This window comes from Primulina tabacum, chromosome 10, assembly GCF_025594145.1.
Source record: "Primulina tabacum isolate GXHZ01 chromosome 10, ASM2559414v2, whole genome shotgun sequence".
NCBI lineage: Eukaryota > Viridiplantae > Streptophyta > Magnoliopsida > Lamiales > Gesneriaceae > Primulina > Primulina tabacum.
The window spans coordinates 28,146,580-28,171,881 of record NC_134559.1 but is presented as its reverse complement, the minus strand read 5'-3'; the positions used below and the strand labels follow the sequence as shown (position 1 = coordinate 28,171,881).

Below are 25,302 nucleotides of genomic sequence, written 5' to 3'. Positions count from 1 at the left end.
CCAAACATAACCATGAAGTTAAGCGTTCTGGCGCGATGGCAGAGCGAGGATGGTTGACCTCCCTAGGAAGACCTCGTGTCGCGACCGTTTACGTAAATTATGGATAAAACAGTCGAAATAATTGTTTTTAATGAGTTAACCGTCTCCAAAGTAATCTGCGTCATACCCTTCCGCACAGAACCGGCTCACGACAACAAAAATCGATAAATGTTCCCAGAAAATAGAAAAAAAATAAGAAGAAGGAAATAACGAATATAAAGCTATTATTATGCCTGGGATACGATAAAATGGTACCGCGATCGAATTTCGAACTTCCTAAGCGGATTTCTCGAGGAAACGAAAGCTTAACAGAAGCGGTAAATCGCAAATTAGAGGGTCTTAGAGAAGGAATTCGGCTAAAATCTCGTCAGCTCATTGAGTAGTATGAGTCTCGTCCGTTTGCCCGTTAACAATCAAATTAGCCTACAATTTTGTCAAAATCCGGCAGTGCCCGAGCTATTTTCATTTCACATGTCTTATCTGGTCCCGATCGAGATTTAGATGATTTGAGCCGAAAATCGTCTGTCAACAAGTAATCAAAAATAGAAAAACACGAAAAGGGGAGCAACACGAGGACTTCACAGGGGGTCACCCATTTTAGTTCTGCTCTCGCCCAAGCACGCTTAACTTCAGAGTTCTGATGGGATCCGGTGCATTAGTGCTGGTATGATCGCACCCGACATTGAGTGGGATGTTTATTCTTATATCCCTCGAGTACGTGTGGAGCGGGCGGCGATGGACAACACGCGGCACTGCTCTCGCCTAATCATAACCATGATGTTAAGCGTTCTGGCGCGATGGCAGAGCTAGGATGGGTGACCTCCCTGGGAAGACCTTGTGTCGCGACAATTTACGTAAATTATGGATAAAACTGTTGAAATAATTGTTTTTAATGAGTTAACCGTCTCCGGAGTAATCTGCGTCATACCCTTCCGCACAGAACCGACTCACGACAACAAAAATCGATAAATGTTCCCAGAAAATAGAAAAAAAAATAAGAAGAAGGAAATAACGAATGTAAAGCTATTATTATGCCTGGGATACGATAAAATGGAACCGGAATCGAATTTCGAACTGCCTAAGCGGATATCTCAAGGAAACGAAAGCTAAACAGAAGCGGTAAATCGCAAATTAGAGGGTCTTAAAAAAGGAATTAGGCTAAAATCTCGTCAACTCATTGCGTAGCAATGAGTCTCGTCCGTTTGCCCGTTTACAATCAGATTAGTCTACAATTTTGTCAAAATCCGGCAGTGCCCGAGCTACTTTCATTTCACATGTCTTATCAGGTCCCGATCGAGATTCAGATTATTTGAGCCGAAAATCGTCTGTCAACAAGTGATCAAAAATAGAAAAACACGAAAAGGGGTGCAACACGATGACTTCCCAGGAGGTAACCCATCCTAGTACTGCTCTAGCCCAAGCACGCTTAACTTCAAAATTCTGATGAGATCCGGTGCATTAGTGCTGGTATGATCGCACCCGACATTGAGTGGGATGTTTATTCTTATATCTCTCGAGTACATGTTGAGCGGGCGGCGATGGACAACAGGCGGCATTGCTCTCGCCCAATCAAAACCATGAAGTTAAGCGTTCTGGCGCGATGGCAGAGGTAGGATGGGTGACCTCCCTGGGAGACCTCGTGTCGCGACCGTTTACGTAAATTATGGATGAAACAGTCGAAATAATTGTTTTATATTAGTTAACCGTCTCCGGAGTAATCTGCGTCATACCCTTCCGCACAGAACCGGCTCACGACAACAAAAATCGATAAATGTTCCCAGAAAATATAAAAAAAAATAAGAAGAAGGAAATAACGAATGTAAAGCTATTATTATGCCTGGGATACGATAAAATAAAACATGAATCGAATTTCGAACTTCCTGAGCGGATTTCTCGAGTAAACGAAAGTTTAACAGAAGCGGTAAATCGCAAATTAGAGTGTCTTAGAGAAGGAATTCGGCTAAAATCTCGTCAGCTCATTGCGTAGTAATGAGTCTCGTCCGTTTGCCCGTTTACAATCAAATTAGCCTACAATTTTTTCCAAATCCGGCAGTGCCCGAGCTACTTTCATTTCACATGTCTTATCTGGTCCCGATCGAGATTCAGATGATTTGAGCCGAAAATCGTCTGTCAACAAGTAATCAAAAATAGAAAAACACGAAAAGAGGTGAAACACGAGGACATCCCAGGGGTAAATAACGAATGTAAAGCTATTATTATGCTTGGGATACGATAAAATGGAACCGGAATCGAATTTCGAACTCTCTAAGCGGATTTCTCGAGAAAATGACAGCTTAACAGAAGCGGTAAATCGAAAATTAGAGAGTCTTAGAGAAGGAATTCGGCTAAAATTTCGTCAGCTCATTGCGTAGTAATGAGTCTCGTCCGTTTGCCCGTTTACAATCAAATTAGCCTACAATTTTGTCCAAATCCGGCAGTGCCCGAGCTACTTTCATTTCACATGTCTTATCTTGTCCCCATAGAGATTCAGATGATTTGAGCCGAAAATCGTCTATCAACAAGTAATCAAAAATAGAAAAACACGAAAAGCGGTGCAACACGAGGACTTCTCAGGGGGTCATCCATCATAGTACTGCTCTCGCCCAGGCACGCTTAACTTCGGAGTTTTGATGGGATCCGGTGCATTAGTGCTGGTATGATCGCACCATTGAGTGGGATGTTTATTCATATATTACTCGAGTACGTGTGGAGCGGGCGGCGATGGACAACACGCGACACTGCTCTCGCCCAATCATAACCATGAAGTTAAGCGTTCTGGCGCGATGGCAGAGCTAGGACGGGTGACCTCCTTGGGAAGAACTCGTGTCGCGACCGTTTACGTAAATTATGGATAAAACAGTCGAAATAATTGTTTTTAATGAGTTAACCGTCTCCGGAGTAATCTGCGTCATACCCTTCCGCACAGAACCGGCTCACGACAACAAAAATCGATAAATGTTCCCAGGAAATAGAAAAAAAATAAAACGAAGAAAATAACGAATGTAAAGCTATTATTATGCCTGGGATACGATAAAATGGAACCGGAATCGAATTTCGAACTTTCTAAGAAGATATCCCGAGGAAACGAAAGCTTAACAGAAGCGGTAAATCGCAAATTAATGGGTCTTAGAGAAGGAATTCGGCTAAAATCTCGTCAACTTACGCAATGAGTCTCGTCCGTTTACCCGTTTACAATAAATTAGCCTACAATTTTGTCCAAATCCGACAGTGCCCGAGCTACTTTCATTTCACATGTCTTATCTGGTCCCGTTCGAGATTCAGATGATTTGAGCCGAAAATCGTCTGTCAACAAGTAATCAAAAATAGAAAAACACGAAAAGGGGTGCAACACGAAGACTCTCAAGGGGGTCACCCATCCTAGTACTGCTCTCACCCAAGCACGCTTAACTTCGGAGTTTTGATGGGATCTAGTGCATTAGTGCTGTTATGATCGCACCCGACATTGAGTGAGATGTTTATTCTTATATCCCTCGACTACGTGTGGAGCGGGCGGCGATGGACAACACGCGGCACTGCTCTCGCCCAATCATAACCATAAAGTTAAGCGTTTAGGCGCGATGGCAGAGCTAGGATGGGTGACCTCCCTAGGAAGACCTCGTGTCGCGACCGTTTACGTAAATTATGGATAAAACAGTCGAAATAATTGTTTTTATTGAGTTAACCGTCTCCGGAGTAATCAGCGTCATACCCTTCCGCACAGAACCGGCTCACTACAACAAAAATCGATAAATGTTCACAGAAAATAGAAAAAAAATAAGAAGAAGGAATTAACGAATGTAAAGCTATTATTATGCTTGGGATACGATAAAATCGAACCGGAATCGAATTTCGAACTTCCTAAGCGGATTTCTCAAGGAAACGAAAGCTTAACAGAAGCGGTAAATCGCAAATTAGAGGGTCTTAGAGAAGAAATTCGGCTAAAATCTCGTCAGCTCATTGCGTAGTAATGAGTCTCGTCCGTTTGCCCGTTTACAATCAAATTAGCCTACAATTTTGTCCAAATCCGGCAGTGCCCGAGCTACTTTCATTTCACATGTCTTATCTGGTCCCGATCGAGATTCAGATGATTTGAGCCGAAAATCGTCTGTCAACAAGTAATCAAAAATAGAAAAACACGAAAAGGGGTGCAACACGAGGACATCCCAGGGGGTCACCCATCCTAGTACTGCTCTCGCCCAAGCACGCTTAAGTTCTCGCCCAAGCACGCTTAAGTTCGGAGTTCTGATGGGATCCGGTGCATTACTGCTGGTATGATCGCACCCGACATTGAGTGGGATGTTTATTCTTATATCCCTCGAGTACGTGTGGAGCGGGCGGCGATGGACAACACACGGCACTGCTCTCGCCCAAACATAACCATGAAGTTAAGCGTTCTGGCGCGATGGCAGAGCGAGGATGGTTGACCTCCCTAGGAAGACCTCGTGTCGCGACCGTTTACGTAAATTATGGATAAAACAGTCGAAATAATTGTTTTTAATGAGTTAACCGTCTCCAAAGTAATCTGCGTCATACCCTTCCGCACAGAACTGGCTCACGACAACAAAAATCGATAAATGTTCCCAGAAAATAGAAAAAAAATAAGAAGAAGGAAATAACGAATGTAAAACTATTATTATGCCTGGGATACGATAAAATGGAATCGCAATCGAATTTCGAACTTCCTAAGCGGATATCTCGAGGAAACGAAAGCTTAACAGAAGCGGTAAATCGCAAATTAGAGGGTCTTAGAGAAGGAATTCGGCTAAAATCTCGTCAGCTCATTGCGTAGCAATGAGTCTCGTCCGTTTGCCCGTTTACAATCAAATTAGTCTACAATTTGGTCCAAATCCGGCAGTGCCCGAGCTACTTTCATTTCACAAGTCTTATCTGGTCCCGATCGAGATTCAGATGATTTGAGCTGAAAATCGTCTGTCAACAAGTAATCAAAAATAGAAAAACACGAAAAGGGATGCAACACGAGAACTTCCCAGGGGATCACCCATCCTTGTACTGCTCTTGCCCAAGCACGCTTAACTTCGGAGTTCTGATGGGATCCGGTGCATTAGTGCTGGTATGATCGCACCTGACATTGAGTGGGATATTTATTCTTATATCTCTCGAGTACATGTGGAGCGGGCGGCGATGGACAACAAGCGGCATTGCTCTCGCCCAATCATAACCATGAAGTTAAGCGTTCTGCCGCGATGACAGAGGTAGGATGGGTGACCTACCTGGGAAGACCTCGTGTCGCGACCGTTTACGTAAAGTATGGATAAAACAGTCGAAATAATTGTTTTTATTGAGTTTACCGTCTCCAGAGTAATCTGCGTCATACCCTTCCGCACAGAACCGGCTCACTACAACAAAAATCGATAAATGTTCCCAGAAAATAGAAAAAAAAATAAGAAGAAGGAAATAACAAATGTAAAGCTATTATTATGCCTGGGATACGATAAAATGGAACCGGAATCGAATTTCGAACTTCCTAAGCGGATTTCTCGAGGAAACGAAAGCTTAACAGAAGGTGTAAATCGCAAATTAGAGGGTCTTAGAGAAGGAATTCGGCTAAAATCTCGTCAGCTCATTGCGTAGTAATGAGTCTCGTCCGTTTGCCCGTTTACAATCAAATTAGCCTACAATTTTGTCCAAATCCGGCAGTGCCCGAGCTAGTTTCATTTCACATGTCTTATCTGTTCCCGATCGAGATTCAGATGATTTGAGCCGAAAATCGTCTGTCAACAAGTAATCAAAAATAGAAAAACACGAAAAGGGGTGAAACACGAGGACATCCCAGGGGGTAAATAACGAATGTAAAACTATTATTATGCCTGGGATACGATAAAATGGAACCAGAATCGAATTTCGAACTTCCCAAGCGGATTTCTCGAGGAAACGAAAGCTTAACAGAAGCGGTAAATCGAAAATTAGAGGGTCTTAGAGAACTAATTCGGATAAAATCTCGTCAGCTCATTGCGTAGTAATGAGTCTCGTCCGTTTGCCCGTTTACAATCAAATTAGCCTACAATTTTTTCCAAATCCGGCAGTGCCCGAGCTACTTTCATTTCACATGTCTTATCTGGTCCCGATCGAGATTCAGATGATTTGAGCCGAAAATTGTCTGTCAACAAGTAATCAAAAATAGAAAAACACGAAAAGGGGTGCAACACGAGGACTTCCAAGGGGGTCACCCATCCTAGTACTGATTTCGCCCAAGCATGCTTAACTTCGGAGTTTCGGAGTTCTGATGGGATCCGGTGCATTAGTGCTGGTATGATCGCACCCGAAATTGAGAGGGATGTTTATTCTTATATCCTCGAGTACGTGTGGAGCGGGTGACGATGGACAACACGCGGCACTGCTCTCGCTCAATCATAACCATGAAGGTAAGCGTTCTGGCGCGATGGCAGAGCTAGGATGGGTGACCACCCTTGGAAGACCTCGTATCGCGACCGTTTACGTAAATTATGGATAAAACAGTCGAAATAAATGTTTTTAATGAGTTAACCGTCTCCAGAGTAATCTGCGTCATACCCTTCCGCACAGAACCGGCTCACGACAACAAAAATCGATAAATGTTCCCAGAAAAAAGAAAAAAAAATAAGAAGAAGGAAATAACGAATGTAAAGCTTATATTATGTCTGGAATACGATAAAATGGAGCCAGAATCGAATTTCGAACTTCCTAAGTGGATTTCTCGAGGAAACGAAAGCTTAACAGAAGCGTTAAATCGCAAATTAGAGGGTTTTAGAGAAGGAATTCGGCTAAAATCTCGTCAGCTCATTGCCTAGGAATGAGTCTCATCCATTTACCCGTTTACAATCAAATTAGCCTACAATTTTGTCCAAATCCGGCAGTGCCCGAGCTACTTTCATTTCACATGTCTTATCTGTTCCCGATCGAGATTCAGATGATTTGAGCCAAAAATCGTCTGTCAACAAGTAATCAAAAATAGAAAAACACTAAAAAGGGTGCAACACGAGGACTTCCCAAGGGGTCAACCATCCTAGTACTGCTCTCGCCCAAGCACGCTTAACTTCGGAGTTCTGATGGGATCTGGTGCATTAGTGCTGGTATGATCGCACCCGACATTGAGTGGGATGTTTATTCTTATATCTCTCGAGTACATGTGGAGCGGGCGGCGATAGACAACAGGCGGCACTGCTCTCGCCCAATCATAAAACATTCGAAATAATTGTTTTTAATGAGTTAACCGTCTCCGGAGTAATCTGCGTCATACCTTTCCGCACAGAACCGGCTCACGACAACAAAAATCGATAAATGTTCTTAGAAAAAAGAAAAAAAAATAAGAAGAAGGAAATAACGAATGTAAAGCTTATATTATGTCTGGGATACGATAAAATGGAACCGGAATCGAATTTCGAACTTCCTAAGTGGATTTCTCGAGGAAACGAAAGCTTAACAGAAGCGGTAAATCGCAAATTAGAGGGTCTTAGAGAAGGAATTCGGCTAAAATCTTGTCAGCTCATTGCGTAGTAATGAGTCTCGTCCTTTTGCCCGTTTACAATCAAATTAGCCTACAATTTTGTCCAAATCCGGCAGTGCCCGAGCTACTTTCATTTCACATGTCTTATCTGGTCACGATCGAGATTCAGATGATTTGAGCCGAAAATCGTCTGTCAACAAGTAATCAAAAATAGAAAAACACGAAAAAAAGTGCAACACGAAGACTTCCCAAGTGGTCACCCATCCTAGTACTGCTCTCGCCCAAGCACGCTTAACTTCGGAGTTTTGATGGGATCCGCTGCATTAGTGCTGGTATGATTGCACCCGACATTGAGTGGGATGTTTATTCTTATATCCCTCGAGTACGTGTGGAGCGGGCGGCGATGGACAAAACGCGGCACTGCTCTCGCCCAATCATAACCATGAAGTTAAGCATTCTGGCGCGATGGCAGAGGTAGGATGGGTGACCTCCCTGGGAAGACCTCGTGTCGCGACCGTTTACGTAAATTATGGATAAAACAGTCGAAATAATTGTTTTTAATGAGTTAACCATCTCCGGAGTAATCTGCGTCATACCCTTCCGCACAGAACCTACTCACGACAACAAAAATCGATAAATGTTCCCAGAAAATAGAAAAAAAAATAAGAATAAGGAAATAACGAATGTAAAGCTATTATTATGCCTGGGATACGATAAAATGGAACCGAAATCGAATTTCGAACTTTCTAAGCTGATTTCTCGAGGAAACGAAAGCTTAACAGAAGAGGTAAATCGCAAATTAGAGGGTCTTAGAGAAGGAATTCGGCTAAAATCTCGTCAGCTCATTACGTAGTAATGAGTCTCGTCCGTTTGCCCGTTTACAATCAAATTAGCCTACAATTTTGTCCAATTCCGGCAGTGCCCGAGCTACTTTTATTTCACATGTCTAATCTGGCCCCGATCGAGATTCAGATGATTTGAGCCGAAAATCGTCGGTCAACAAGTAATCAAAAATAGAAAAACACGAAAAGGGGTGCAACACGAGGACTTCCTAGGGGGTCACCCATCCTAGTACTGCTCTCGCCCAAGCACGCTTAACTTCGGAGTTCTGATGGGATCTGGTGCATTAGTGCTAGTATGATCGCACCCGACATTGAGTGGGATGTTTGTTGTTATATCCCCCGAGTACGTGTGGAGCGGGCGGCGATGAACAACACGCGGCACTGCTCTCGCCCAATCATAACCATGAAGTTAAGCGTTCTGGCGCGATGGCAGAGATAGGATGGGTGACCACCCTGGGAAGACCTCATGTCGCGATCGTTTATGTAAATTATGGATAAAACAGTCGAAATAATTGTTTTTAATGAGTTAACCGTCTCCGGAGTAATCTGCGTCATACCCTTCCGCACAGAACCGGCTCACGACAACAAAAATCGCTAAATGTTCCTAGAAAATAGAAAAAAATAAGAATAAGAAAATAGCTAATGTAAAGTTATTATTATGCCTGGAATACAATAAAATGGAACCGGAAACGAATTTCGAACTTCCTAAGCGGATTTTTCGAGGAAACAGAACCTTAACAGAAGCGGAAAATCGCAAATTAGAGGGTCTTAGAGAAGGAATTCGGCTAAAATCTCGTCAGCTCATTGCGTAGTAATGAGTTTTGTTCGTTTGTCCGTTTACAATCAAATTAGCCTACAATTTTGTCCAAATCCGGCAGTGTCCGAGCTTCGTTGATTTCACATGTCTTATCTGGTCTCTATCGAGATTCAAATTATTTAAGCCGAAAATCGTCTGTAGACAAGTAATCAAAAATAGAAAAACACGAAAAGGCGTGCAACAAGAGGACTTCCTAGGGGGTCACCCATCCTTGTACTGCTCTCGCCGAAGCAGGCTTAACTTCGGAGTTCTGATACGATCCGGTGCATTAGTGCTGGTATGATCGCACCCGGACATTGAGTGGGATGTTTATTCTTATATCCCTCGAGTACGTGTGGAGCTGGCGGCGATGGACAACACGCGGCACTGCTCTCGTCCAATCATAACCATGAAGTTAAGCGTTCTGGCGCGATGGCAGAGCTAGGATGGGTGACCTCCCTGGGAAGTCCTCGTGTCGCGACTGTTTACGTAAATTATGACTAAAACAGTCGAAATAATTGTTTTTAATGAGTTAACCGTCTCCGGAGTAATCTGCGTCGTACCCTTCCGCACAGAACTGTCTCACGACAACAAAAATCGCTAAATGTTCCCAGAAAATAGAAAAAAAAATAAGAAGGAAAAACAATAAATATAAAGCTATTATTATGCCTGGAATAAGATAAAATGGAACCGGAATCGAATTTCGGACTTCCTAAGCGGATTTCTCGATGAAACGGAAGCTTAACAGAAGCGTAAGATCGCAAATTAGAGGGTCTTAGAGAAGAAATTCGGCTAAAATCTCGCCATCTCATTCCGGAGTAAGGAGTCTCGTTCGTTTGCCCGTTTACAATCAAATTAGGCTACAATTTTGTCCAAATCCTGCAGTGCCCGAGCTACGTTGATTTCACATGTCTTATCTGGTCCCGATCGATATTCAGATGATTTAAGCCGAAAATTGTTTGTCAACATGTAATCAAAAATAGAAAAACACGAAAAATGGTGCAACACGAGGACTTTCCAAGGGGTCACCCATCCTAGTACAGCTTTCGCCCAAGCACGCTTACTTTGAAGTTCTGATGGGATCCGGTGCATTAGTGCTGGTATGATCGCACCCGACATTCAGTGGGATGTTTATTCTTATATCCCTTGAGTACGTGTGGAGCGGGCGGCGATGGACAACACGCGGCACTGCTCTCGCCCAATCAGAACCATGAAGTTAAGTGTTCTCGCGCGATGGTAGAGCTAGGATAGGTGACCTCCCTAGAAAGACCTCCTGTCGCGACCGTTTACGTAAATTATGGATAAAACAGTCGAAATATAATGTTTTTAATGAGTTAACCGTCTCCGGAGTAATCTGTGTCATACCCTTCCGCACAGACCCGGCTCACGACAACAAAAATCGCTAAATGTTCCCCGAAAATAGAAAAAAAATTAGAATAAGAAAATAGCGAATGTAAAGCAATTATTATGCCTGGAATACAATAAAATGGAACCGGAATCGAATTTCGAACTTCCTAAGCGGATTTCTAGAGGAAATGGAAGCTTAACAGATGCGGTAAGTCGCAAATTAGAGGGTCTTAGAGAAGGAATTCGGCTAAAATCTCGTCAGCTCATTGCGTAGCAATGAGTCTCGTCTGTTTGCCCGTTTACAATCAAATTAGCCTACAATTTTGTCAAAATCCGGCAGTGCCCGAGCTACTTTCATTTCACATGTCTTATCTGGTCCCGATCGAGATTCAGATGATTTGAGCCGAAAATCATCTGTCAACAAGTAATCAAAAATAGAAAAACACGAAAAGACGTGCAACAAGAGGACTTCCCAGGATGTCACCCATCCTCGTACTGCTCTCGCCCAAACACGCTTAACTTCGGAGTTCTGATGGGATCCGGTGCATTAGTGCTGTTTTGATCACACCCGATATTGATTAGGATGTTTATTCTTATATCCCTTGAGTACGTGTGGAGTGGGCGGCGATGTACAACACGCGTCACTGCTCTAACCCAATCAAAACCATGAAGTTAAGCGTTCTGGCGCGATGGCAGAGCTAGGATGGGTGACCTCCCTGGGAAGTCTTCGTGTCGCGACCATTTACGCAAATTATGGATAAAACAGTCGAAATAATTTTTTTAATGAGTTAACCGTGTCCGGAGTAATCTGCGCCATACCCTTCCGTACAGAACAAGGTCACGACAACAAAAATCGCTAATTGTAACCAGAAAATAGAAAAAAATAAGAAGAAGAAAATAGCGAATGTAAAGCTATTATTATGCTAAAATACGATAAAATGGAACCGGAATCAAATTTCGGACTTCCTAAGCGGATTTCTCAAGTAAACGGAACCTTAACAGAAGCGTAAAATCGCAAATTAGAGGGTCTTAGAGAAGGAATTTAGCTAAAATCTTGCCAGCACTTTGCGGAGTAATGAGTCTCGTTCGTTTGCTCGTTTACAATCAAATTAGCCTACAATTTTGTCCAAATCCGGCAGTGCCCGAGCTACTTTCATTTCACATGTCTTATCTGGTCCTGATCGAGATTCAGATTATTTGAGCCGAAAATCATCTGTCAACAAGTAATCAAAAATAGAAAAACACGAAAAGACGTGCAACAAGAGGACTTTCCAGGATGTCACCCATCCTCGTACTGCTCTCGCCCAAACACGCTTAACTTCGGAGTTCTGATGGGATCCGGTGCATTAGTGCTGTTTTGATCGCACCCGATATTGATTAGGATGTTTATTCTTATATCCCTTGAGTACGTGTGGAGTGGGCGGCGATGGACAAAACGCGGCACTGCTCTCGCCCAATCAGAACCATGAAGTTAAGCGTTCTGGCGCGATGGCAGAGCTAGGATGGGTGACCTCCCTGGGAAGTCTTCGTGTCGCGACCATTTACGCAAATTATGGATAAAACAGTCGAAATAATTTTTTTAATGAGTTAACCGTGTCCGGAGTAATCTGCGCCATACCCTTCCGTACAGAACAAGGTCACGACAACAAAAATCGCTAATTGTAACCAGATAATAGAAAAAAATAAGAAGAAGAAAATAGCGAATGTAAAGCTATTATTATGCTAAAATACGATAAAATGGAACCGGAATCAAATTTCGGACTTCCTAAGCGGATTTCTCAAGTAAACGGAACCTTAACAGAAGCGTTAAATCGCAAATTAGAGGGTCTTAGAGAAGGAATTTAGCTAAAATCTTGCCAGCACTTTGCGGAGTAATGAGTCTCGTTCGTTTGCCCGTTTACAATCAAATTAGCCTACAATTTTGTCCAAATCCGGCAGTGCCCGAGCTACTTTCATTTCACATGTCTTATCTGGTCCCGATCGAGATTCAGATTATTTGAGCCGAAAATCATCTGTCAACAAGTAATCAAAAATAGAAAAACACGAAAAGACGTGCAACAAGAGGACTTCCCAGGATGTCACCCATCCTCGTACTGCTCTCGCCCAAACACGCTTAACTTCGGAGTTCTGATGGGATCCGGTGCATTAGTGCTGTTTTGATCGCACCCGATATTGATTAGGATGTTTATTCTTATATCCCTTGAGTACGTGTGGAGTAGGCGGCGATGGACAAAACGCGGCACTGCTCTCGCCCAATCAGAACCATGAAGTTAAGCGTTCTGGCGCGATGGCAGAGCTAGGATGGGTGACCTCCCTGGGAAGTCTTCGTGTCGCGACCATTTACGCAAATTATGGATAAAACAGTCGAAATAATTTTTTTTAATGAGTTAACCGTGTCCGGAGTAATCTGCGCCATACCCTTCCGTACAGAACAAGGTCACGACAACAAAAATCGCTAATTGTAACCAGAAAATAGAAAAAAATAAGAAGAAGAAAATAGCGAATGTAAAGCTATTATTATGCTAAAATACGATAAAATGGAACCGGAATCAAATTTCGGACTTCCTAAGCGGATTTCTCAAGTAAACGGAACCTTAACAGAAGCGTTAAATCGCAAATTAGAGGGTCTTAGAGAAGGAATTTAGCTAAAATCTTGCCAGCACTTTGCGGAGTAATGAGTCTCGTTCGTTTGCCCGTTTACAATCAAATTAGCCTACAATTTTGTCCAAATCCGGCAGTGCCCGAGCTACTTTCATTTCACATGTCTTATCTGGTCCCGATCGAGATTCAGATGATTTGAGCCGAAAATCATCTGTCAACAAGTAATCAAAAATAGAAAAACACGAAAAGACGTGCAACAAGAGGACTTCCCAGGATGTCACCCATCCTCGTACTGCTCTCGCCCAAACACGCTTAACTTCGGAGTTCTGATGGGATCCGGTGCATTAGTGCTGTTTTGATCGCACCCGATATTGATTAGGATGTTTATTCTTATATCCTTCGAGTACGTGTGGAGCGGGCGGCGATGGACAAAACGCGGCACTGCTCTCGCCCAATCAGAACCATGAAGTTAAGCGTTCTGGCGCGATGGCAGAGATAGGATGGGTGACCACCCTGGGAAGACCTCATGTCGCGATCGTTTATGTAAATTATGGATAAAACAGTCGAAATAATTGTTTTTAATGAGTTAACCGTCTCCGGAGTAATCTGCGTCATACCCTTCCGCACAGAACCGGCTCACGACAACAAAAATCGCTAAATGTTCCTAGAAAATAGAAAAAAATAAGAATAAGAAAATAGCTAATGTAAAGTTATTATTATGCCTGGAATACAATAAAATGGAACCGGAAACGAATTTCGAACTTCCTAAGCGGATTTTTCGAGGAAACAGAACCTTAACAGAAGCGGAAAATCGCAAATTAGAGGGTCTTAGAGAAGTAATTCGGCTAAAATCTCGTCAGCTCATTGCGTAGTAATGAGTTTTGTTCGTTTGTCCGTTTACAATCAAATTAGCCTACAATTTTGTCCAAATCCGGCAGTGTCCGAGCTTCGTTGATTTCACATGTCTTATCTGGTCTCTATCGAGATTCAAATTATTTAAGCCGAAAATCGTCTGTAGACAAGTAATCAAAAATAGAAAAACACGAAAAGGCGTGCAACAAGAGGACTTCCTAGGGGGTCACCCATCCTTGTACTGCTCTCGCCGAAGCAGGCTTAACTTCGGAGTTCTGATACGATCCGGTGCATTAGTGCTGGTATGATCGCACCCGGACATTGAGTGGGATGTTTATTCTTATATCCCTCGAGTACGTGTGGAGCTGGCGGCGATGGACAACACGCGGCACTGCTCTCGTCCAATCATAACCATGAAGTTAAGCGTTCTGGCGCGATGGCAGAGCTAGGATGGGTGACCTCCCTGGGAAGTCCTCGTGTCGCGACTGTTTACGTAAATTATGACTAAAACAGTCGAAATAATTGTTTTTAATGAGTTAACCGTCTCCGGAGTAATCTGCGTCGTACCCTTCCGCACAGAACTGTCTCACGACAACAAAAATCGCTAAATGTTCCCAGAAAATAGAAAAAAAAATAAGAAGGAAAAACAATGAATATAAAGCTATTATTATGCCTGGGATAAGATAAAATGGAACCGGAATCGAATTTCGGACTTCCTAAGCGGATTTCTCGATGAAACGGAAGCTTAACAGAAGCGTAAGATCGCAAATTAGAGGGTCTTAGAGAAGAAATTCGGCTAAAATCTCGCCATCTCATTACGGAGTAAGGAGTCTCGTTCGTTTGCCCGTTTACAATCAAATTAGGCTACAATTTTGTCCAAATCCTGCAGTGCCCGAGCTACGTTGATTTCACATGTCTTATCTGGTCCCGATCGATATTCAGATGATTTAAGCCGAAAATTGTTTGTCAACATGTAATCAAAAATAGAAAAACACGAAAAATGGTGCAACACGAGGACTTTCCAAGGGGTCACCCATCCTAGTACAGCTTTCGCCCAAGCACGCTTAACTTTGAAGTTCTGATGGGATCCGGTGCATTAGTGCTGGTATGATCGCACCCGACATTCAGTGGGATGTTTATTCTTATATCCCTTGAGTACGTGTGGAGCGGGCGGCGATGGACAACACGCGGCACTGCTCTCGCCCAATCAGAACCATGAAGTTAAGTGTTCTCGCGCGATGGTAGAGCTAGGATAGGTGACCTCCCTAGAAAGACCTCCTGTCGCGACCGTTTACGTAAATTATGGATAAAACAGTCGAAATATAATGTTTTTAATGAGTTAACCGTCTCCGGAGTAATCTGTGTCATACCCTTCCGCACAGACCCGGCTCACGACAACAAAAATCGCTAAATGTTCCCCGAAAATAGAAAAAAAATTAGAATAAGAAAATAGCGAATGTAAAGCAATTATTATGCCTGGAATACAATAAAATGGAACCGGAATCGAATTTCGAACTTCCTAAGCGGATTTCTAGAGGAAATGGAAGCTTAACAGATGCGGTAAGTCGCAAATTAGAGGGTCTTAGAGAAGGAATTCGGCTAAAATCTCGTCAGCTCATTGCGTAGCAATGAGTCTCGTCTGTTTGCCCGTTTACAATCAAATTAGCCTACAATTTTGTCCAAATCCGGCAGTGCCCGAGCTACTTTCATTTCACATGTCTTATCTGGTCCCGATCGAGATTCAGATGATTTGAGCCGAAAATCATCTGTCAACAAGTAATCAAAAATAGAAAAACACGAAAAGACGTGCAACAAGAGGACTTCCCAGGATGTCACCCATCCTCGTACTGCTCTCGCCCAAACACGCTTAACTTCGGAGTTCTGATGGGATCCGGTGCATTAGTGCTGTTTTGATCGCACCCGATATTGATTAGGATGTTTATTCTTATATCCCTTGAGTACGTGTGGAGTGGGCGGCGATGTACAACACGCGTCACTGCTCTAACCCAATCAAAACCATGAAGTTAAGCGTTCTGGCGCGATGGCAGAGCTAGGATGGGTGACCTCCCTGGGAAGTCTTCGTGTCGCGACCATTTACGCAAATTATGGATAAAACAGTCGAAATAATTTTTTTTAATGAGTTAACCGTGTCCGGAGTAATCTGCGCCATACCCTTCCGTACAGAACAAGGTCACGACAACAAAAATCGCTAATTGTAACCAGAAAATAGAAAAAAATAAGAAGAAGAAAATAGCGAATGTAAAGCTATTATTATGCTAAAATACGATAAAATGGAACCGGAATCAAATTTCGGACTTCCTAAGCGGATTTCTCAAGTAAACGGAACCTTAACAGAAGCGTTAAATCGCAAATTAGAGGGTCTTAGAGAAGGAATTTAGCTAAAATCTTGCCAGCACTTTGCGGAGTAATGAGTCTCGTTCGTTTGCCCGTTTACAATCAAATTAGCCTACAATTTTGTCCAAATCCGGCAGTGCCCGAGCTACTTTCATTTCACATGTCTTATCTGGTCCCGATCGAGATTCAGATGATTTGAGCCGAAAATCATCTGTCAACAAGTAATCAAAAATAGAAAAACACGAAAAGACGTGCAACAAGAGGACTTCCCAGGATGTCACCCATCCTCGTACTGCTCTCGCCCAAACACGCTTAACTTCGGAGTTCTGATGGGATCCGGTGCATTAGTGCTGTTTTGATCGCACCCGATATTGATTAGGATGTTTATTCTTATATCCTTCGAGTACGTGTGGAGCGGGCGGCGATGGACAAAACGCGGCACTGCTCTCGCCCAATCAGAACCATGAAGTTAAGCGTTCTGGCGCGAAGGCAGAGCTAGGATGGGTGACCTCCCTAATAAGTCCTCGTGTCGCGACCGTTTACGTAAATTATGGCTAAAACAGTCGATATAATTGTTTTTAATGAGTTAACCGTCTCCGGAGTAATTTGCGTCATACCCTGCCGCATAGAACCGGCTCACAACAACAAAAATCGATAAATGTTCCCAAAAAATAGAAAAAAAATAAGAAGAATAAAATAGCGAATCTAAAGCTATTATTATGCCTTAGATATGAAAAAAAAGAAACTGGAATCAAATTTCAAACTTCCTAAGCGGATTTTTTCGAGGAAACGGAAGCTTAACAGAAGCGGTAAATCGGAAATTAGAGGGTCTTAGAGAAGGAATTCGGCTAAAATCTCACCAGCTCATTGCGAATCAATGAGTCTCGTTCGTTTGCCTGTTTACAATCAAATTAGCCTACAATTTTGTCCAAATCCGTCAGTGCCCGAGCTACGTTGATTTCACATGTCTTATCTGGTCCCGATCTAGATTCAGATGATTTGAGCCAAAAATCGTCTGTCAAAAAGTAATCAAAAATAGAAAAACACGAAAAGGGGTCCAACACAAGGACTTCCCTGTGGTCAACCATCCTAGTACTGCTCTCGCCCAAGCACGCTTAACTTCGGAGTTCTGATGGGATCCGTTGCATTAGTGCTCGTATGGTCGTACCCGACATTGAGTGGGATGTGTATTCTTATATCCCTTGAGTACGTGTGGAGTGGGCGGCGATGTACAACACGCGTCACTGCTCTAACCCAATCAAAACCATGAAGTTAAGCGTTCTGGCGCGATGGCAGAGCTAGGATGGGTGACCTCCCTGGGAAGTCTTCGTGTCGCGACCATTTACGCAAATTATGGATAAAACAGTCGAAATAATTTTTTTAATGAGTTAACCGTGTCCGGAGTAATCTGCGCCATACCCTTCCGTACAGAACAAGGTCACGACAACAAAAATCGCTAAATGTAACCAGAAAATAGAAAAAAATAAGAAGAAGAAAATAGCGAATGTAAAGCTATTATTATGCTAAAATACGATAAAATGGAACCGGAATCAAATTTCGGACTTCCTAAGCGGATTTCTCAAGTAAACGGAACCTTAAGAGAAGCGTTAAATCGCAAATTAGAGGGTCTTAGAGAAGGAATTTAGCTAAAATCTTGCCAGCACTTTGCGGAGTAATGAGTCTCGTTCGTTTGCCCGTTTACAATCAAATTAGCCTACAATTTTGTCCAAATCCGGCAGTGCCCGAGCTACTTTCATTTCACATGTCTTATCTGGTCCCGATCGAGATTCAGATGATTTGAGCCGAAAATCATCTGTCAACAAGTAATCAAAAATAGAAAAACACGAAAAGACGTGCAACAAGAGGACTTCCCAGGATGTCACCCATCCTCGTACTGCTCTCGCCCAAACACGCTTAAATTCGGAGTTCTGATGGGATCCGGTGCATTAGTGCTGTTTTGATCGCACCCGATATTGATTAGGATGTTTATTCTTATATCCTTCGAGTACATGTGGAGCGGGCGGCGATGGACAAAACGCGGCACTGCTCTCGCCCAATAAGAACCATGAAGTTAAGCGTTCTGGCGCGATGGCAGAGCTAGGATGGGTGACCTCCCTGGTAAGTCCTCGTGTCGCGACCGTTTACGTAAATTATGGCTAAAACAGTCGATATAATTGTTTTTAATGAGTTAACCGTCTCCGGAGTAATTTGCGTCATACCCTGCCGCACAGAACCGGCTCACAACAACAGAAATCGATAAATGTTCCCAAAAAATAGAAAAAAAATAAGAAGAATAAAATAGCGAATCTAAAGCTATTATTATGCCTTAGATATGAAAAAAAAGAAACTGGAATCAAATTTCAAAATTCCTAAGCGGATTTTTTCGAGGAAACGGAAGCTTAACAGAAGCGGTAAATCGGAAATTAGAGGGTCTTAGAGAAGGAATTCGGCTAAAATCTCGCCAGCTCATTGCGAATCAATGAGTCTCGTTCGTTTGCCTGTTTACAATCAAATTAGCCTACAATTTTGTCCAAATCCGTCAGTGCCCGAGCTACGTTGATTTCACATGTCTTATCTGGTCCCGATCTAGATTCAGATGATTTGAGCCAAAAATCGTCTGTCAAAAAGTAATCAAAAATAGAAAAACACGAAAAGGGGTCCAACACAAGGACTTCCCTGTGGTCAACCATCCTAGTACTGCTCTCGCCCAAGCACGCTTAACTTCGGAGTTCTGATGGGATCCGTTGCATTAGTGCTCGTATGGTCGTACCCGACATTGAGTGGGATGTGTATTCTTATATCCCTTGAGTACGTGTGGAGTGGGCGGCGATGTACAACACGCGTCACTGCTCTAACCCAATCAAAACCATGAAGTTAAGCGTTCTGGCGCGATGGCAGAGCTAGGATGGGTGACCTCCCTGGGAAGTCTTCGTGTCGCGACCATTTACGCAAATTATTGATAAAACAGTCGAAATAATTTTTTTTAATGAGTTAACCGTGTCCGGAGTAATCTGCGCCATACCCTTCCGTACAGAACAAGGTCACGACAACAAAAATCGCTAAATGTAACCAGAAAATAGAAAAAAATAAGAAAAAGAAAATAGCGAATGTAAAGCTATTATTATGCTAAAATACGATAAAATGGAACCGGAATCAAATTTCGGACTTCCTAAGCGGATTTCTCAAGTAAACGGAACCTTAATAGAAGCGTTAAATCGCAAATTAGAGGGTCTTAGAGAAGGAATTTAGCTAAAATCTTGCCAGCACTTTGCGGAGTAATGAGTCTCGTTCGTTTGCCCGTTTACAATCAAATTAGCCTACAATTTTGTCCAAATCCGGCAGTGCCCGAGCTACTTTCATTTCACATGTCTTATCTGGTCCCGATCGAGAATCAGATGATTTGAGCCGAAAATCATCTGTCAACAAGTAATCAAAAATAGAAAAACACGAAAAGACGTGCAACAAGAGGACTTCCCAGGATGTCACCCATCCTCGTACTGCTCTCGCCCAAACACGCTTAACTTCGGAGTTCTGATGGGATCCGGTGCATCAGTGCTGTTTTGATCGCACCCGATATTGATTAGGATGTTTATTCTTATATCCTTCGAGTACGTGTGGAGCGGGCGGCGATGGACAAAACGCGGCACTGCTCTCGCCCAATAAGAACCATGAAGTTAAGCGTTCTGGCGCGATGGCAGAGCTAGGATGGGTGACCTCCCTGGTAAGTCCTCGTGTCGCGACCGTTTACGTAAATTATGGCTAAAACAGTCGATATAATTGTTTTTAATGAGTTAACCGTCTCCGGAGTAATTTGCGTCATACCCTGCCGCACAGAACCGGCTCACAACAACAGAAATCGATAAATGTTCCCAAAAAATAGAAAAAAAATAAGAAGAATAAAATAGCGAATCTAAAGCTATTATTATGCCTTAGATATGAAAAAAAAGAAACTGGAATCAAATTTCAAACTTCCTAAGCGGATTTTTTGAGGAAACGGAAGCTTAACAGAAGCGGTAAATCGGAAATTAGAGGGTCTTAGAGAAGGAATTCGGCTAAAATCTCGCCAGCTCATTGCGAATCAATGAGTCTCGTTCGTTTGCCTGTTTACAATCAAATTAGCCTACAATTTTGTCCAAATCCGTCAGTGCCCGAGCTACGTTGATTTCACATGTCTTATCTGGTCCCGATCTAGATTCAGATGATTTGAGCCAAAAATCGTCTGTCAAAAAGTAATCAAAAATAGAAAAACACGAAAAGGGGTCCAACACAAGGACTTCCCTGTGGTCAACCATCCTAGTACTGCTCTCGCCCAAGCACGCTTAACTTCGGAGTTCTGATGGGATCCGTTGCATTAGTGCTCGTATGGTCGTACCCGACATTGAGTGGGATGTGTATTCTTATATCCCTTGAGTACGTGTGGAGTGGGCGGCGATGTACAACACGCGTCACTGCTCTAACCCAATCAAAACCATGAAGTTAAGCGTTCTGGCGCGATGGCAGAGCTAGGATGGGTGACCTCCCTGGGAAGTCTTCGTGTCGCGACCATTTACGCAAATTATTGATAAAACAGTCGAAATAATTTTTTTTAATGAGTTAACCGTGTCCGGAGTAATCTGCGCCATACCCTTCCGTACAGAACAAGGTCACGACAACAAAAATCGCTAAATGTAACCAGAAAATAGAAAAAAATAAGAAAAAGAAAATAGCGAATGTAAAGCTATTATTATGCTAAAATACGATAAAATGGAACCGGAATCAAATTTCGGACTTCCTAAGCGGATTTCTCAAGTAAACGGAACCTTAATAGAAGCGTTAAATCGCAAATTAGAGGGTCTTAGAGAAGGAATTTAGCTAAAATCTTGCCAGCACTTTGCGGAGTAATGAGTCTCGTTCGTTTGCCCGTTTACAATCAAATTAGCCTACAATTTTGTCCAAATCCGGCAGTGCCCGAGCTACTTTCATTTCACATGTCTTATCTGGTCCCGATCGAGAATCAGATGATTTGAGCCGAAAATCATCTGTCAACAAGTAATCAAAAATAGAAAAACACGAAAAGACGTGCAACAAGAGGACTTCCCAGGATGTCACCCATCCTCGTACTGCTCTCGCCCAAACACGCTTAACTTCGGAGTTCTGATGGGATCCGGTGCATCAGTGCTGTTTTGATCGCACCCGATATTGATTAGGATGTTTATTCTTATATCCTTCGAGTACGTGTGGAGCGGGCGGCGATGGACAAAACGCGGCACTGCTCTCGCCCAATAAGAACCATGAAGTTAAGCGTTCTGGCGCGATGGCAGAGCTAGGATGGGTGACCTCCCTGGTAAGTCCTCGTGTCGCGACCGTTTACGTAAATTATGGCTAAAACAGTCGATATAATTGTTTTTAATGAGTTAACCGTCTCCGGAGTAATTTGCGTCATACCCTGCCGCACAGAACCGGCTCACAACAACAGAAATCGATAAATGTTCCCAAAAAATAGAAAAAAAATAAGAAGAATAAAATAGCGAATCTAAAGCTATTATTATGCCTTAGATATGAAAAAAAAGAAACTGGAATCAAATTTCAAACTTCCTAAGCGGATTTTTTCGAGGAAACGGAAGCTTAACAGAAGCGGTAAATCGGAAATTAGAGGGTCTTAGAGAAGGAATTCGGCTAAAATCTCGCCAGCTCATTGCGAATCAATGAGTCTCGTTCGTTTGCCTGTTTACAATCAAATTAGCCTACAATTTTGTCCAAATCCGTCAGTGCCCGAGCTACGTTGATTTCACATGTCTTATCTGGTCCCGATCTAGATTCAGATGATTTGAGCCAAAAATCGTCTGTCAAAAAGTAATCAAAAATAGAAAAACACGAAAAGGGGTCCAACACAAGGACTTCCCTGTGGTCAACCATCCTAGTACTGCTCTCGCCCAAGCACGCTTAACTTCGGAGTTCTGATGGGATCCGTTGCATTAGTGCTCGTATGGTCGTACCCGACATTGAGTGGGATGTGTATTCTTATATCCCTTGAGTACGTGTGGAGTGGGCGGCGATGTACAACACGCGTCACTGCTCTAACCCAATCAAAACCATGAAGTTAAGCGTTCTGGCGCGATGGCAGAGCTAGGATGGGTGACCTCCCTGGGAAGTCTTCGTGTCGCGACCATTTACGCAAATTATTGATAAAACAGTCGAAATAATTTTTTTAATGAGTTAACCGTGTCCGGAGTAATCTGCGCCATACCCTTCCGTACAGAACAAGGTCACGACAACAAAAATCGCTAAATGTAACCAGAAAATAGAAAAAAATAAGAAAAAGAAAATAGCGAATGTAAAGCTATTATTATGCTAAAATACGATAAAATGGAACCGGAATCAAATTTCGGACTTCCTAAGCGGATTTCTCAAGTAAACGGAACCTTAATAGAAGCGTTAAATCGCAAATTAGAGGGTCTTAGAGAAGGAATTTAGCTAAAATCTTGCCAGCACTTTGCGGAGTAATGAGTCTCGTTCGTTTGCCCGTTTACAATCAAATTAGCCTACAATTTTGTCCAAATCCGGCAGTGCCCGAGCTACTTTCATTTCACATGTCTTATCTGGTCCCGATCGAGAATCAGATGATTTGAGCCGAAAATCATCTGTCAACAAGTAATCAAAAATAGAAAAACACGAAAAGACGTGCAACAAGAGGACTTCCCAGGATGTCACCCATCCTCGTACTGCTCTCGCCCAAACACGCTTAACTTCGGAGTTCTGATGGGATCCGGTGCATTAGTGCTGTTTTGATCGCACCCGATATTGATTAGGATGTTTATTCTTATATCCTTCGAGTACGTGTGGAGCGGGCGGCGATGGACAAAACGCGGCACTGCTCTCGCCCAATAAGAACCATGAAGTTAAGCGTTCTGGCGCGATGGCAGAGCTAGGATGGGTGACCTCCCTGGTAAGTCCTCGTGTCGCGACCGTTTACGTAAATTATGGCTAAAACAGTCGATATAATTGTTTTTAATGAGTTAACCGTCTCCGGAGTAATTTGCGTCATACCCTGCCGCACAGAACCGGCTCACAACAACAGAAATCGATAAATGTTCCCAAAAAATAGAAAAAAAATAAGAAGAATAAAATAGCGAATCTAAAGCTATTATTATGCCTTAGATATGAAAAAAAAGAAACAGGAATCAAATTTCAAACTTCCTAAGCGGATTTTTTCGAGGAAACGGAAGCTTAACAGAAGCGGTAAATCGGAAATTAGAGGGTCTTAGAGAAGGAATTCGGCTAAAATCTCGCCAGCTCATTGCGAATCAATGAGTCTCGTTCGTTTGCCTGTTTACAATCAAATTAGCCTACAATTTTGTCCAAATCCGTCAGTGCCCGAGCTACGTTGATTTCACATGTCTTATCTGGTCCCGATCTAGATTCAGATGATTTGAGCCAAAAATCGTCTGTCAAAAAGTAATCAAAAATAGAAAAACACGAAAAGGGGTCCAACACAAGGACTTCCCTGTGGTCAACCATCCTAGTACTGCTCTCGCCCAAGCACGCTTAACTTCGGAGTTCTGATGGGATCCGTTGCATTAGTGCTCGTATGGTCGTACCCGACATTGAGTGGGATGTGTATTCTTATATCCCTTGAGTACGTGTGGAGTGGGCGTCGATGTACAACACGCGTCACTGCTCTAACCCAATCAAAACCATGAAGTTAAGCGTTCTGGCGCGATGGCAGAGCTAGGATGGGTGACCTCCCTGGGAAGTCTTCGTGTCGCGACCATTTACGCAAATTATTGATAAAACAGTCGAAATAATTTTTTTAATGAGTTAACCGTGTCCGGAGTAATCTGCGCCATACCCTTCCGTACAGAACAAGGTCACGACAACAAAAATCGCTAAATGTAACCAGAAAATAGAAAAAAATAAGAAAAAGAAAATAGCGAATGTAAAGCTATTATTATGCTAAAATACGATAAAATGGAACCGGAATCAAATTTCGGACTTCCTAAGCGGATTTCTCAAGTAAACGGAACCTTAATAGAAGCGTTAAATCGCAAATTAGAGGGTCTTAGAGAAGGAATTTAGCTAAAATCTTGCCAGCACTTTGCGGAGTAATGAGTCTCGTTCGTTTGCCCGTTTAAAATCAAATTAGCCTACAATTTTGTCCAAATCCGGCAGTGCCCGAGCTACTTTCATTTCACATGTCTTATCTGGTCCCGATCGAGAATCAGATGATTTGAGCCGAAAATCATCTGTCAACAAGTAATCAAAAATAGAAAAACACGAAAAGACGTGCAACAAGAGGACTTCCCAGGATGTCACCCATCCTCGTACTGCTCTCGCCCAAACACGCTTAACTTCGGAGTTCTGATGGGATCCGGTGCATCAGTGCTGTTTTGATCGCACCCGATATTGATTAGGATGTTTATTCTTATATCCTTCGAGTACGTGTGGAGCGGGCGGCGATGGACAAAACGCGGCACTGCTCTCGCCCAATAAGAACCATGAAGTTAAGCGTTCTGGCGCGATGGCAGAGCTAGGATGGGTGACCTCCCTGGTAAGTCCTCGTGTCGCGACCGTTTACGTAAATTATGGCTAAAACAGTCGATATAATTGTTTTTAATGAGTTAACCGTCTCCGAAGTAATTTGCGTCATACCCTGCCGCACAGAACCGGCTCACAACAACAGAAATCGATAAATGTTCCCAAAAAATAGAAAAAAAATAAGAAGAATAAAATAGCGAATCTAAAGCTATTATTATGCCTTAGATATGAAAAAAAAGAAACTGGAATCAAATTTCAAACTTCCTAAGCGGATTTTTTCGAGGAAACGGAAGCTTAACAGAAGCGGTAAATCGGAAATTAGAGGGTCTTAGAGAAGGAATTCGGCTAAAATCTCGCCAGCTCATTGCGAATCAATGAGTCTCGTTCGTTTGCCTGTTTACAATCAAATTAGCCTACAATTTTGTCCAAATCCGTCAGTGCCCGAGCTACGTTGATTTCACATGTCTTATCTGGTCCCGATCTAGATTCAGATGATTTGAGCCAAAAATCGT

At 42.8% G+C, this 25,302-nt stretch overlaps 13 non-coding genes and 17 pseudogenes across 13 annotated transcripts; all 30 read right to left on the bottom strand.

The window, feature by feature from the left end:
• Positions 1 to 598: 598 nt before the first annotated feature.
• On the bottom strand, positions 599 to 717 carry LOC142506520 (5S ribosomal RNA). The gene has a single exon (XR_012804809.1). It is a non-coding gene; the product is annotated as a 5S ribosomal RNA (ribosomal RNA).
• A 684-nt stretch (positions 718 to 1,401) lies between these two features.
• Positions 1,402 to 1,520, bottom strand: LOC142508849 (5S ribosomal RNA). The gene has a single exon (XR_012807050.1). It is a non-coding gene; the product is annotated as a 5S ribosomal RNA (ribosomal RNA).
• Positions 1,521 to 2,588: 1,068 nt separating this feature from the next.
• Positions 2,589 to 2,707, bottom strand: LOC142515096 (5S ribosomal RNA). Its single transcript, XR_012810957.1, has one exon. It is a non-coding gene; the product is annotated as a 5S ribosomal RNA (ribosomal RNA).
• Positions 2,708 to 3,379: 672 nt separating this feature from the next.
• On the bottom strand, positions 3,380 to 3,498 carry LOC142511527 (5S ribosomal RNA; annotated as a pseudogene).
• A 683-nt stretch (positions 3,499 to 4,181) lies between these two features.
• Positions 4,182 to 4,322, bottom strand: LOC142510318 (5S ribosomal RNA; annotated as a pseudogene).
• A 683-nt stretch (positions 4,323 to 5,005) lies between these two features.
• LOC142515953 (5S ribosomal RNA) lies at positions 5,006 to 5,124 on the bottom strand. Its single transcript, XR_012811772.1, has one exon. It is a non-coding gene; the product is annotated as a 5S ribosomal RNA (ribosomal RNA).
• A 1,070-nt stretch (positions 5,125 to 6,194) lies between these two features.
• Positions 6,195 to 6,321, bottom strand: LOC142509722 (5S ribosomal RNA; annotated as a pseudogene).
• A 683-nt stretch (positions 6,322 to 7,004) lies between these two features.
• Positions 7,005 to 7,123, bottom strand: LOC142513365 (5S ribosomal RNA). The gene has a single exon (XR_012809316.1). It is a non-coding gene; the product is annotated as a 5S ribosomal RNA (ribosomal RNA).
• Positions 7,124 to 7,710: 587 nt separating this feature from the next.
• Positions 7,711 to 7,829, bottom strand: LOC142517138 (5S ribosomal RNA). The gene has a single exon (XR_012812896.1). It is a non-coding gene; the product is annotated as a 5S ribosomal RNA (ribosomal RNA).
• Positions 7,830 to 8,513: 684 nt separating this feature from the next.
• Positions 8,514 to 8,632, bottom strand: LOC142513573 (5S ribosomal RNA). Its single transcript, XR_012809512.1, has one exon. It is a non-coding gene; the product is annotated as a 5S ribosomal RNA (ribosomal RNA).
• A 682-nt stretch (positions 8,633 to 9,314) lies between these two features.
• LOC142511992 (5S ribosomal RNA) lies at positions 9,315 to 9,433 on the bottom strand (annotated as a pseudogene).
• A 684-nt stretch (positions 9,434 to 10,117) lies between these two features.
• LOC142511271 (5S ribosomal RNA) lies at positions 10,118 to 10,235 on the bottom strand (annotated as a pseudogene).
• Positions 10,236 to 10,919: 684 nt separating this feature from the next.
• On the bottom strand, positions 10,920 to 11,038 carry LOC142511879 (5S ribosomal RNA; annotated as a pseudogene).
• A 680-nt stretch (positions 11,039 to 11,718) lies between these two features.
• LOC142512144 (5S ribosomal RNA) lies at positions 11,719 to 11,837 on the bottom strand (annotated as a pseudogene).
• A 680-nt stretch (positions 11,838 to 12,517) lies between these two features.
• Positions 12,518 to 12,636, bottom strand: LOC142511584 (5S ribosomal RNA; annotated as a pseudogene).
• A 681-nt stretch (positions 12,637 to 13,317) lies between these two features.
• Positions 13,318 to 13,436, bottom strand: LOC142511583 (5S ribosomal RNA; annotated as a pseudogene).
• A 682-nt stretch (positions 13,437 to 14,118) lies between these two features.
• Positions 14,119 to 14,237, bottom strand: LOC142511990 (5S ribosomal RNA; annotated as a pseudogene).
• Positions 14,238 to 14,921: 684 nt separating this feature from the next.
• LOC142508316 (5S ribosomal RNA) lies at positions 14,922 to 15,040 on the bottom strand. Its single transcript, XR_012806536.1, has one exon. It is a non-coding gene; the product is annotated as a 5S ribosomal RNA (ribosomal RNA).
• A 684-nt stretch (positions 15,041 to 15,724) lies between these two features.
• LOC142511582 (5S ribosomal RNA) lies at positions 15,725 to 15,843 on the bottom strand (annotated as a pseudogene).
• Positions 15,844 to 16,524: 681 nt separating this feature from the next.
• LOC142511581 (5S ribosomal RNA) lies at positions 16,525 to 16,643 on the bottom strand (annotated as a pseudogene).
• Positions 16,644 to 17,328: 685 nt separating this feature from the next.
• Positions 17,329 to 17,446, bottom strand: LOC142510445 (5S ribosomal RNA). The gene has a single exon (XR_012808555.1). It is a non-coding gene; the product is annotated as a 5S ribosomal RNA (ribosomal RNA).
• Positions 17,447 to 18,126: 680 nt separating this feature from the next.
• On the bottom strand, positions 18,127 to 18,245 carry LOC142512274 (5S ribosomal RNA; annotated as a pseudogene).
• A 685-nt stretch (positions 18,246 to 18,930) lies between these two features.
• Positions 18,931 to 19,048, bottom strand: LOC142510444 (5S ribosomal RNA). The gene has a single exon (XR_012808554.1). It is a non-coding gene; the product is annotated as a 5S ribosomal RNA (ribosomal RNA).
• Positions 19,049 to 19,729: 681 nt separating this feature from the next.
• On the bottom strand, positions 19,730 to 19,848 carry LOC142511594 (5S ribosomal RNA; annotated as a pseudogene).
• Positions 19,849 to 20,532: 684 nt separating this feature from the next.
• On the bottom strand, positions 20,533 to 20,650 carry LOC142510443 (5S ribosomal RNA). Its single transcript, XR_012808553.1, has one exon. It is a non-coding gene; the product is annotated as a 5S ribosomal RNA (ribosomal RNA).
• A 681-nt stretch (positions 20,651 to 21,331) lies between these two features.
• LOC142511593 (5S ribosomal RNA) lies at positions 21,332 to 21,450 on the bottom strand (annotated as a pseudogene).
• A 685-nt stretch (positions 21,451 to 22,135) lies between these two features.
• LOC142510442 (5S ribosomal RNA) lies at positions 22,136 to 22,253 on the bottom strand. The gene has a single exon (XR_012808552.1). It is a non-coding gene; the product is annotated as a 5S ribosomal RNA (ribosomal RNA).
• Positions 22,254 to 22,933: 680 nt separating this feature from the next.
• On the bottom strand, positions 22,934 to 23,052 carry LOC142511580 (5S ribosomal RNA; annotated as a pseudogene).
• Positions 23,053 to 23,737: 685 nt separating this feature from the next.
• Positions 23,738 to 23,855, bottom strand: LOC142510441 (5S ribosomal RNA). The gene has a single exon (XR_012808551.1). It is a non-coding gene; the product is annotated as a 5S ribosomal RNA (ribosomal RNA).
• Positions 23,856 to 24,535: 680 nt separating this feature from the next.
• LOC142511592 (5S ribosomal RNA) lies at positions 24,536 to 24,654 on the bottom strand (annotated as a pseudogene).
• Positions 24,655 to 25,302: the final 648 nt, after the last annotated feature.